The sequence below is a fragment of the Misgurnus anguillicaudatus genome, chromosome 8 (assembly GCF_027580225.2).
Source record: "Misgurnus anguillicaudatus chromosome 8, ASM2758022v2, whole genome shotgun sequence".
Taxonomy (NCBI): Eukaryota; Metazoa; Chordata; class Actinopteri; order Cypriniformes; family Cobitidae; genus Misgurnus; species Misgurnus anguillicaudatus.
In genome coordinates, this window is record NC_073344.2 from 4,427,662 (window position 1) to 4,441,240 (window position 13,579).

General features: G+C 36.1%; 1 protein-coding gene and 1 long non-coding RNA gene across 3 annotated transcripts in view; both read left to right on the forward strand.

Annotated features, from left to right (window-relative positions):
• The window catches only part of rab6ba (RAB6B, member RAS oncogene family a), a 124,519-nt gene that overhangs the window by 38,999 nt on the left and 71,941 nt on the right, over positions 1–13,579 (forward strand). The window lies entirely within an intron of this gene.
• Positions 9,316–12,113, forward strand: LOC129427643 (uncharacterized). Its single transcript, XR_012370909.1, has 4 exons — positions 9,316–9,697; positions 10,430–10,462; positions 10,584–10,731; positions 11,451–12,113. It is a non-coding gene; the product is annotated as an uncharacterized lncRNA (long non-coding RNA).

Consider the following 13,579-nt stretch of genomic DNA (forward strand, 5'->3'; position numbering starts at 1 on the left):
TCTGTATCGGACCCTATCAGATCCACTGCGGATGGCATTTCGTTGGCAGCCAGCCTGTTCTCGCATGAGATTAAACAGCCCAGGTGTGTGCTTGGCATTGAGCATTGTTGTGACCATGGTTAGTTTAACTTCTGCGAATGACCTTGCTTATTCGACAGTCATTAAGATTTGTCGATTAAATTATTATCAACAATTAATCGAAGATCAATCATTTGTTAACATCCCTACTTCTAAAGTATCCTTAATTGTTTCTTTTTTTACGGATGTGCTGTCATATCAGTGCTGACCTATGTGAGCTCTTTAAAGGTGCTGTGTGTAGATTTTAGCGGCATCTAGTGGTGAGATGGCGAATTGCAACCAACGGCTTAAACCACAGCTTACCCTCCCTTGCGCAATGCATAGAGAAGCTATAGTAGCCGCCACAATACAAACATGTTGTTGCTTGAGACAACGTAGTGACGAAACACACCTTGTAGAGGAGTTTGTCCATTTAAGGCTACTGTAGAAACATGGCGCCGACCTTCATGTAAAGGACCCATGGTGTATGTGGATAAAAACGGCTCATTTCAAGGTAATAAAACCAATACAGTTCATTATGTAAGGTCTTTATACACCACTGATAATATAGTTTTGTATATTATACTGCATATCTGTCAAGAGATCCTTGTAAAAGTTACACATTGCACCTTTAAATAATGACGCAAAAACCAGTAAATTGGCAAGTGCAAACCTTAGTAAATCATGTTGCGTGACTGAATTAAACACTGCCCGAGTGCCGTCCCATATATTTTGCATCCAAAAGGGTAACTTATACAAATGCATATGCAATAATGTCAATCACAAAAACAACCACACCTTTTCAGCGCTAATTTTTCACTGCAACAGTAGATTTTATCTGCAAAATAGGTTTTCACGTTGGCGCAAACTGTTAGTAATCCTTTAAAGGGGCCATGGCACAAGACTTTTTAAAGATGTCAAATAAATCTTTGGTGTCCCCAGAGCACATATGTGAAGTTTTAGCTCAAAATACCATATAAATAATTTATTATAGCATGTTAAAATTGCCACTTTGTAGGTGTGTGCAAAAATATGCAGTTTGGGTGTGTCCTTTTAAATGCAAATGAGCTGATGAAATTCAAACACTGATCACAATGATGGTGGTTTGTTGCAATTAAAACTCAATTGTGTTTTTCTCTGCACTAAATGGCAGTGCTGTGGTTGGATAGTGCAGATTAAGGGGTGCTATTATTATATTAAGAGCTCCATATGACATCATAAGGAGAGCCAAATTTCAACGACCTATTTTTTCATGTGCTTGTAGAGAATGGTTTACCAAACCTAAGTTACTGAGTTACTTTTTCACATTTTCTAGGTTGATAGAAGCACTGGGGACCAAATCATAGCACTTAAACATGGAAAAACTCAGATTTTCATGCCATGGCCCCTTTAAAAAAAAAAAAAAAACAGACAAGGGTATTTCTTTATAATTCAACAACAATGCTTTAATTAGCCATAGCCAGTTTTGTCAGTCTTGTAAACAGTCCAGGAATTTCAATGTCATAATAGCAAAAAACACAAGAGGTATCATAACAACAAAACAATTTAAAATGCATTTTGTTTGCACAGTGTGAATCTAGCTCTTTTCTTCCTGAGAGATTGTTTGTCCAGAAGTTGCAAGTTTGACCTTTAGCATTTGTTTTCGGTTTTTCCTCTTCTGAACTGCAATGAGCTTAAAATCTGGCACATCAGAGGTGCGAGGAGCTCTGTGGGTTAAGGTGCATAGTAACAGCTTTTCGGCTGTAGCAGATGTCCCTGTACTGGTTTTAATTGGGCCTCATGATGGTAACCCCCACCACAGTGCCTTTGAAAAGACAGATAGGGGGCACCTCTGATTAAAAGAGAAATCAGTTAATAGATTGTGTGACTTCAAGCACATCACTTATGCTTATTAAGCTGTCTGTGACATCACTGCATAATTAATAGCCAGTGACCCCCCAGAGGTGTTTGAATCTCATGCTGAGTGTGTGCATAAATAAAAATTACATTATTATTTGTTCACCCTTTTGTTGTCTTAACTGTTGTCTTGAACAGTGAACAGTCATACTGTACATGTACCTCAACGCAAAAGGAGAATTTAGGAAAATCCTCATTCTGTTTGTGACAGAATAAGTCACACAGGTTTAGAATTACGTGGATGAGGAAGTAATAACAGAATTTCATTCAGGTGAAAATTGACTAATGGTCAAGAGGGGGTCTGTGTCCCTTAAGCCAGGTACACACCAAGCCGACAGTTTGCCATTGGGCAGGGTAAACGGCAACGCTCAATTCTAGGCATTGTACCGTGCCGCAGAATGCCTATTCGCGTCTTTGCATTAACATGTTAATCACTCGCGCTTGCCGCCTCTTCGGGGTCTGGTGTGAATGCCACATTAGTCTTTCACACTGCTAGCAAAAGTAAGTCACCGTCACTGTTTTTTGGCTTGTGTCAGGGCAATTTGAGGGGGGGGGAGGGGGTCAGTGATGGTACGTTAATGGATGCTCTAAATATTATTTGATATCAAAATGTTTTTGTTTTAGTTTTTTTGTTTTTGAATAATGAAATTAAACATCCAACAAATTTTTGTAAAACATCATAACAAAATATGTAAAAATAAGTATTTGACATACTGTACCAGCATTTTTATCAGTAAGGGGTTTTCTAGGTGGCCTATTAACACAAAATTTCCACCAGATGTAGCCATGAGGCCAAATATTGAATTCATACAAAGAAATCAGAACATTTAAGTATACAAGTTGAGTCATAATAAATCAACTGAAATGACACAGGGAATAACTATTGAACACACTTTATTTAAAACTTTGTAGAAAAGCCTTTGTTGGTGATTACAGCTTCTAGACGCCTCTTGTATGGAGAGACCAGTCGTCTGCATTGCTCAGGAGTGATTCGTCCCATTCTTCCACACAAATGGCCTTTAAATCTTGAAGGATCCTTGGGCCTCTTTTATAAATTTTGATCTTCAGGTCTCTCCCTGTATTATTCAAGCAACTTGATTTTCTTTCTTTGAAACCACTTCATTGTTTCCTTGGCCTTGTGTTTGGGATCATTGTCTTGCTGAAATGTCCACCCTCTTTTAATTTTCAGCTTTCTGGTAGATGGCAGCAGATTTTTATCAAAAAATGTCTCGGTACCTGCTGATCATGCAAGGTCTTCCTGAAGTTCTGCCCGAGTGGTTCTTGGCTCTTGGAGAACTCTCCTGATTATTCTTTGGACTCCTCGGATAGGGATCTTACGTGGAGCACCTGAAGTGATGCTCTTTCCATTTCCGGATAATGGCCCCCACAGTGCTCAGCATTCTGGAAATGCGCCTAACCATTCCCATCAAAATGCTTTCCAACAATAAGATTACAAAGATCTTGAGAGAGTTTACTCATCATGAAGTCTTTCCTGTGTGCCTCCTGTGTAATGAGAAGCCTTTATAGGCCATCAGTTAAGACTAAAGCAGCTAATATTAATTATTACTGATAGGGGGCAGGGTTTCTCTCTGACAGATTTCAGGTGATCTCCTGGGTTTCTATGCCATTTTGCATCTTGTTCTCTTCATGTGTTCAATACTTATTTCCAGTGTCATTTCACTTTATTTATTATGACTCAACTTGTATACTTAAATGTTCTGATTTCTTTGTATGAATTCAATATTTGGCTTGATGCTGATGTGTCAAATACTTATTTTCCCCGCTGTATATGCAAGGTTTCTATTATATCTATTATAGGCAAGGTTTAAATGCTTAAATTTAGGTATTTACATAACAACAATGTAGTAATATCAGAAAAGTTGTTTTTTAAAAGTTAAATGATAGTGTTGTCAAAACAATCCGCTTTCATACCGATCAAGGAAAACAAAAAATGCTGTATTATGCATGCCAGGGCTTTAGTTGGCAATGCCATATTATGTCTGAACTTGTAACACACAATACCAGTAACAGAGGGGTTATCTGCTGCTATTAAAGGGTCCCTAATCCCTGAAAAAGACATCTACATTAGACTGTTTCTGGTTGAGATAAGATGCCCTAATGCAAATAGTTGAGCTTTAATTGCATTCCACATTGCAAAAAGAACATGGTACCCCCAGAGAGGCTTTAGATCAAGGTAATTACTGCACCCTGTATTGTTGCTATAGCTGGCTTGTAACATAAGCAAATTAGATGTCGATCTACTTACTGGTCTTTATGGTCGATGTTTAGCAGCAGGGGATTAGAAGAGCGCAGCATTATACTGAAATGTGAATACCAACAAATCACAGTAAACAATACTCAGCCTCATCATGGCAACACCCAGCCCTAATTAATAAAACTCCAAAGGGGCTTCATTTGCATATGCTAATTCCTTGACCATGTAAGGAAACATTGGATGTAAGCAGGGTGGAGGGATATATGCTGCTTTGATGCTCATGTATTGACAGCTTTTAATGATAAAGAGTGGATCAGCCAGTTACTAGGGCCTTTGCAGAGCTTTGGTTTGAGGCGGCTACCCAGGGAGAAGTGTTCAAAAAACTGCAGTCTATTCTCTGAGGTAGGCTGAGGAAAACCAGCGTACCTCTCCACATTAATTAGAGTTTAATGGCAATCGATAGGTCTCAGGCCCTGAAGAAAAAATATTGATTCGTCCAAATGTCAAGATGAAACAGTTTTGCACTAAAGGTGGGTTGGAGGTGGGCTTAAATGGAGATCATGGGGAGCTAAGGTTAGATGTTTTTAGAGGACATTGATCACCACAAACAGGGCCCTTCATTTGTTACTTAAAAAAACAGCACTATACTGGCACAGAACTAGCTGATACACATAAACACACTTACACATCACACAGTAAGGCCTGTATATATAACCTGTATATCCTGCTCTCTGTGTATAAACCTACAAAAAATATTTCACATTTACAACAGTAGAAGAAGCTGTTGTTGAAAGCTTTATTTTTCCAGACATTAATCATATTAGTTTATACCACGGGCTGTTTAATGCTTTATTCTGATTGGTTGAGAAATTTTCCACAGGTGTTGATTATCATTATAAAAATACATGAACACGCACTGTGCAGGTTTCAATTCAGCAGAAAAGTTTGCCATTCTCCCTTTGTTTACAGACGGGAGGTCAGGGCACGTGAATGCAGTGACATTTTAAATGATGCTTACGGATTACGGACAAAAAAGCAATGTCCGTTCGGACCGAGATCTATGATTGGTTGAAAATTTTTTGTTCCTACGCCTTTCACAGATGACATACATTTCTACAAATACATTTAAACAACTTAAAGCAACACTATGTAGTTTTTCGACCTTTAAATAATGTCTCTAAAATGATTTCAGTGATAGAACAACTACTGCTGCTGCAACTTGAGCAGCCTCCTAGCTGCTACAAGCACACTCTGAAAGTCGCATGGTCTGGTAAAGCATACAGCCCCTCCCCTCCCCCTGCCTGCAGAAGAGTGTCTGATACCAGGCACTGTTGCGCTTTTCAACCACATGGGAGAGCCAGAAGTCAATCTTACATGGAAAATACATAGTGTTGGTTTAACATAGTGATTGCTATCAGGATGTGAGGTGACTTTTAACCAGCATAACTAAAAATGTTTCTGGATAAAATTACATACCCTGCCTTTAATAACGTATAGTATATGACATTATATTTACAAATGATTAAGCCAAATAGTGTGTATGTGATATATGAACGTCTTATTTTAAAATTGAAAGTTAATGGGTTTTCATCGCGGACAGTCTTAATTTGTTAAAAATTTGCAAATAAAATATTTCAAATCAATATTTAATGTTCCTTACCTTACTTATGAGGTAAATAGCCATGTAAGAAGCTGTATAATATAGAGGCAACTGGTTGTTATCGCGAAATAAGCCCCCTCAGTGTGATAACAACCAGTTGCTTCTACATTATTCCTTACATAGTAACAATTTAGTGCAAACCATTTAAAGAATTTTATGTATTAATCAAACGTGGTTGAGAGGCCAATTAGAAAAGCTCTATCAACGGTAAGAGATGGACAAAGAAAGAGAGAGATCATACACTCATTGTCAGTACATGTGAGAGTTCTCAATCACTCTGCATTTATCCACCCTCTCCAAAAGTCTGCCTCCTCTTTCCCTATTCTGTTAACTGCAAACTGAACAGCCTCTTCGGCTAATGGCCTTCTAATTGCTCTCCATGTGTTTTTATGCCCTTTCACTTTGTGCTGAGTATGTTGATTCATAGTGTGCAGTAAACCATGAGCTTTTCTAGAAAACATGAACAGCTGATGGACAGAGATGCAATAAAAATGATTACAGGTGTCAATATGGATTAATCAGCAGATTTTTTGCAGTTTGTTTGTATTTCACAGTCCTGTATTGTTTGCATTATGTAGCTGGTGTATTTGGTCTGAACAGATGGTTGGTTCTGTGTGATCACTTGAGCTTAAAACATGAACCTTGTATTTTCAAAGATTTCAAGATAATGTTAAAAAAGGTTGGCAATTTGAAACTCAAAATGAAACGCGTTAGCTGGACTGATGACTGTAAAATTATTTTTGCATAGGCATTCATAAATATCTTTCGCAAACCTCTCCCAAACCATATTATACATGAGTGGATTTATCATGAATATTAAATAATGATGAAATAAAATATATTTAATTGAGCTCTTGATATATCTGTAAATATTTATAGGACATTGTTAAGCCAACCATGCTGTCTTCGTGGACATTTTTAAAATACTAATAATAAATAAAGATTTCTACTTCTTGAACCAAACTATTAACATTACAAATTTAGTTTTGAAGCGATTGCACTGAACCCGTAATATTCTAGATAGCAGTGGTGGCTGCTCAATGGGGGCGCTGGCCCCTTAAAGTTGGCCAGAGAAGAAAGCTACTTTAACATGTTACCAAAAAGTTAAATATATAATGCAAATGAATACAAAATAAAATAATTTAGTTCTATAAAGTACTATTTCATTGTTAGTCATATTATTATTTATTGAAAAAAAAACTATTTCTTTGTGTGTGTGTCATGTGTGTGTGTGTCTGGGGCGCCATCCAAACAAGTGTGTATAAGTGCCCATTTGAGCTGGCTTTGCGTGGACATGATGAAAGCGGAGGCTTAGATAACGTCCACTTTGGTGCTTCCCTTGATGGAGTTTAAAAGAGCACCCCGAGAATACCACTGTGTTTAAGGGAACTCCGAGAACCATGCAGAACAAGCTGTTGGACTGTATGTTGTCTGTTGTGAGGGAACATGTGCTTGTGTTTTGCTATTGAAGCAAAAAATTGTACTGCCTGTGATTAGGCAACTTCCTAGTCTTGTCCAGTTGGTGGCAAGTGTGTTGACCTAAAGTAGCAGTAGTGCAGCTGATCTATGTGAAGTTCTGCGGCAGTGCAATTACTCAAGTACTCTCTAAACTCTCTTGTGATACTTTGTTGTCTTACAATGATAGGTCTGTGCAGTGCTGCTAAAGTTAAACACACTCCAGTGTAATGTAAGAGCGCAAGATCAATCTCCAGAACAAAAGTGTAACAACAACAAGACGCGTCTGTAAAGGTAAAAACAAAAAATCTAATGACAATAGAATTTGCACTACTCTGCCCTCATGCGTTTGTTACACAAGATGGTTTCAGATAAATATCGTCATGAATTTAATTCAATTTAGATTTTTACACGTTTGCTGATTTTAATTGCAATAGTATTTTGTAATTTGATTTGTTCATATTTGCCTGTTCAGCACAAAGGTTGTGTCTATCGCCTCCGCTGTCACTGCAAGAAGAAAAAAATTATTCATCTGCTTCATGTTAAATGTATAAAGTGATGCATGGTCTTTGTTCATCTGTTTTCTTCATAAAAAACACATTTTAACTTGTATGCTCGTTTTACAAGTTTATGATTAGAAATGAGCATGTGTATGAAAACAATTATTATCATTAAAACATGAAATGATGGATACTTGATTATGACGGAATCTTTACAGTGCTGTTGACAAAGCTTGAAAAAGTCTTACCACAACCTTTGGTGTTTGTGTGTGTGTGTGTGTGTGTGTGTGTGTGTGTGTGTGTTACTGATAATAAACCCACATTATACTCTAATTTACAGATTCATAGTACATTCATTTCATGCTTTAACAGCTGACTTTAACAGTAACATTTTTAACATTTAGCTAACCAGTAATGATACATTGTCACCTGAAAAATGGCTACAATTTACAGTTCTGCATTACTACAGTAAAAGTTTGATTTTTAGTTTGTTTGCACCCCCCTCCCCCCAAAAGTTTAAACACCAGTCGCCACTGGTAGATAACTTTAGAATTGTGGGTAATGTGTTTATTAAATCAATTATTAATTTCATCAATTAAATATAGTTGTTTTGAAAATAAAGTTAAATCACATCATTGTGATTTTAACTTCATTTTCACAAAAAATAATTGTCTCTATAAACATATAATATCACTTAAGAGTCAGACCTCACGCTGGTGTATTGTAGGGCTGAAAGATTTTTCTATAGAGAAATCTGACTAAAACTCTAAATAACCCAAATTATTGTAGGATTTCTGTTTTAAACACAGACAAAACAAAGGGACTTTTAAGTAAGAGTTCATCATTTACTGTAATTAGAAGAAAGGTGGTGCACAGGTTCTCCCAAAACAACTCTGCACACATTCCCCAGTTTTTATCCTTTATTTCGTCTACACTCTTTAGTTACTTTAGTCCCTTTCTTCCATTTTCCTTATCCTGTATCCATTATCTGATTGCAGATGTAATGGGCCTCTTAGTGGGAGTCTGTGCACCAAATCCAATCTATCACAGTAAATGCTAAGCCCTTTGTCCGGCCATTGTCCTTTTGTCTGGCATAGGTGATTAACTGAAACATGTTGGATGCCCTCTGCTCCACTAAATGACTTGATATTAAATATTTAACAGGACTAAACTTAGACAATTCAAGTGATCCATCAAAAAGCCAGCTTGAGGATTCTCCAGTGGTGGAGTCTAAGAAGATAGACTACAGTATGAAAGATGGCTTGAATCAACTGGATATTCTTATCTTTTATCCTTAAATGTCTGCTCGCTCCTCCAAAATATAAAATCTCTTTGCAATTTATTAGACTAAAAATTTAAGTTACCTTATCATATATAATAATAGGTATAAGAGGCATAGACAGTGATGTATTATGATAGAAACAAATTATACATTATACAATTATACATCGTCTAAAAACCCATCTCTTCTGCCATTACCTCACCTCCTAATATAAGACTATCTTTTCTTTCCTTTTATTCTTGATCTCTATCTACACTGAAAAAAATGGACTTAGTGGGTCTTTGAATTTAAATAAAATAAACATGTATATGCAACACAAAATATTTATATTCCTTGTGTAAACATAATTTAATTGATTAGGATTAAAATGTTTTGTTTGAATGTAAAATGAACACATTATTCTCACATTGATTAAAATTGATTGAATTGAATACTTAAAGCAATAAAATTGGGTTTGGACACAAAACGGCACCTCCTGAGCAGCAGGGGCAGTATAGCTCATTGAGAAGGACATCGATTGCCATAAAAGAAGAATAAAGATCGTTTTTTTGGGCGCCAAAATGAAGACTAAGCACAGTAGTCACTGCCAGTCAGTCAGAAGAACTCTCTCAGACGGACACCACGTTATTAAAGTAAGTTATATTATTTATTTATGTTCGCTTCATACGTGATATATCTTCACTAGATAGACTATTTTTTTGTTTACAATATGTAGCCATTGCAATGACTTGTAGTAAATATTAGTTTGGAGGAGGTTGGTGGAGTAAGTCAGTCAAGCTCATAAAGAAAAACACAGCGTTTTAAAAATGTCAGCTGTTTAATGTTATTTCACGTTTGGTAGTTTTATCTGAGTTGAAAACTGTCAGCTTTGAGTTGACTTTTGAGGCACTTTTTACTCAGTTGTTCTATGGAAACCTGTCAGGACAAATAAAACGCTAACCAAAAGTTATTCTGTCCAGAGTAACGTTATCCATGTAAGTAATTTACCAGATGATATCAATTAACTACATTAATAATGACATTGCGTATGAAACAAACTGTCTGCTTAATCAGATGAACAGACCCGCGCCAGTTATTCGTGACCTCGCTACGCCACGAGCAACACTTGATTCTATTAGAAAAAGCTCTTTTTAAATGTCTGGCGTGACGTCTGGTATATTAACTGAAAAAAAAAATCGCTTTAAAGTGCCACACCTTAAAGCTGACATTTTCAGAAGAGAACCTTGTTGTTTTAAGATCTCATTTTGTCCAAAATTGCGTCCTATGACAGATATAATACTTATTACATTATTGCTCTGTGTATGTGTGGTCTTAATCATTTGAGGTTATGTGTTGATTTCACCTCTGAATACTTCCTCTTATAGGTCCATCATCCTTGCATGCGCTACACAGCATTGGTAAGTCATTTCTTTCACTTTTGTACTGCTGTGCTAAATCTTATTTTTGTAACTAATATACAATTATTATTCTTTGACTCGCAGTACTCAAATATACAATGGTTGGTTAATTTGTTTTCAGATAAATGCTGAATTTGAAAGAATCACTACTGTCTTATGTTCCTGCGTGTCACCTGGACCTCCAATCCAAAAACCTGATGAAACTCTTCTATCAGAAAGCAGGACAGCTAGCAAAAAGGCTTCAAACAATCAATGATCAAATGACAGATGTAGGTAATATAGATTCATAGACATAAAATGTGTAAACCTTGTTGGAAGTACAGAACATTTAGTATGTTTTAGTTACAACATCTTTTGGCACACGGGTCATTAAAACACCTGGGAAGATTTAAAGGGGTAGTTCATCCAAAAATAAAAATTCTCATCACTTACTCCCTATCATGTTGTTACAAACTTTTATAAATGTCTTTGTTCTGATGAACACTAAGGAGGATATTTTGAGGAATGTTTGTAACCAAACCAATCATAAGCCCCATTCACTTCCATAGTGGGGAAAAATAATACTATTGAAGTGAATGGGGCTCATGAACAGTTTGGTTGCAAACATTTCTCAAAATAAATATCTTCCTTCATGTTAATCAGAACAAAGACATTTATACAGGTTTGTAACAACATGAGAGTGAGAAAATGAGAGAATTCACTTTTGCTGTGATTGTCAGGTGTGGTAGCACACACTCGAAATGTGGCCTCTTTATTTAACTCATTCCAGTGTAGTAAACGTGCACACACACCTGGAGCAGTGGACAGTGCAGCTGCCTTGCTTTGTAACCCATATATTTGTAACCAATTGTAACATGCTGTGTCAATGCACATGGGTCTGTATACTTACATTTATATTTGTTTGCATTGTACTAATTTCCAATGACACTTTTATTGTAACAGTAACCTTTTTTCTGTTTCTTTAACTACATTAGTTTGTTTTGTACAGGGCATGGATGAAGTCAGCATCATTGTGGTCATTTGAAGACACCATGGGATTTGTGCTCTCAAACAACCTGCTTCTTGTGATGAAGAAGAGGATCTTTGTATAGTCCTGGAAGGCATGAAGGTGTTGCAACATCGTGTTTGAGCTGATGTATGCCTTAAACCTGAGCTATCCTGATCTCCGCTTTATTTTTGAGGAAATCCAAAAGATTTTAATGGAACTGCATTGAGAGTAACTTTAACGAACAGTTTCTTTCAGTGAAAGGATCAGAAAGACTGTGCTGCTCATTTTTGACTTTGTTTATCTGTTTTAAGTGTTTTCTCTTATTAATACATTAACCGTTTGCTGCTCAGAGTCGATTTTGGAAATGGTTGTTGTATTTTGTTTTTGTTGAATCTATGATTAACAGTTTGTACAAATGCTGTTGCTCTGACTTTCTGAAGGATTGATATTTTCCAGTTTGTAAATCCATTTTAAAAATAATAGTACTTACTGTTTTGCATGTCTCTTTGGAATGCAGTGTTTGTGTTTTAGCCCTTCTAAATCTACTGTGATAGTAACTATTTTAAACATTTGGGTCAATTTCATCCTAATATAACTAGGGCCTAGTCATGAATTAATCTACAACCTGTTTGGGAAATTGCCCCTTTAAGTATGTAATGCATGTGATTATTGTTGTAATAGTTATTGACTGTATTTTGTATTTAAAAAGAAATAAATAACATTTGGATAATTATTGGTGATTATTATGTTTCCATATACATAATGAAATTGATATAGAGTTACATAATCCCATAATATAAGCATTAAAAAAGCATTTTGTAATTACAGATGAAAATATAGTCCCCTTACATAATTAAATTACTTAAACATTACAAAATAAATGTGTTATAGTAAAGAGAAATATCACTTTGAGTCAACATATTTGTATTAGACTACTTAAAATAATTAAAATGTTTTGGTCTGACACATAAAAATTATTTGAGGAAAATTATTTTGGTTTTAAACAATCGGATCATGTGGGACCGATGTACACATTAAAATTACGTAAATTGAAAGGATTTTTTTTTTCAGTGTATACATTCTTACAAAAGCCTAACCCATGGCTATGCGGTTATGTATTGCTGTACTTGTGTTGATATAATTGCTTCTATTGTTTACCTCATTTGTAAGTTGCTTTGTACAAAAGCGTCTGCTAAATGTAAATGTATTATAACTTAAATCTATGTATATTTGTATTCTATTATCATTCCATAACAATGATAAAACATTTTAATCATACATTTAACATTTACATTTTGTACATTAAATAGTTCCACTATTGATGCTTTTTCATGCAGATATCTTATGTATGTCATTTTGTGTGTGCTGTTTTAACAGCGTCTTCCTCTCAGCATCTTTGGCAGGGCTGTAGCAGAGGGCATCTGGCTATTTCTTTACTGTGACTAATGCTCACAGGGAGTACAAACGTTTTTCATCCAGCAGTTTTGTCTGGGCTTAGAGGATCAACAATCATGGTTTATTTGATGGGGAGGGAAGGGGGCCAAAACCATAATTCAGCATTTACTCAAAAGCATTAGATAAAGCCTTATGAGGTCCATTAATTTAGATCCTCCTCGCTTTTAAACTGAGACAGATCAGTGTCTTCAGGAAAATTAGCATTTAAATGACTTGACCTGCAGCCTCCAGTTGATGCCTTTAGCAGGCAACTCGCTGTGAAGACTTCTCATCCATGAGAAATCCTGCTCACTGCCTTATTTGATCTGTTGCACAGAAGTCATTTTCTATGTGTGGATGTGTGGGTAACTTGAACCAGAGATGTTCACGAGTCTCTCATCTGAAGTCTGAGTCGAGTCTGAAGTCTTTCAGCTGGAGTCCGAGTCAAGTCTGGAGTCTTTATCACTGAAGTCCGAGTCGAGTCTGGAGTCTTTTGTCACGAGTCCGAGTCGAGTCTCGAGTCATTTCATGCATTGCCGAGGGGAAAAAAAGGTCCATTTAAAATTTCGGTAAATACCCTTTTTTATTTAGACAAAACAGTTATCAGTACATAATATGCATGTAAAACACATGTAACACATGTACATGACATATTTGTATAAAAACTAAATAAAACTGGCCTCAGAAATTTGAAG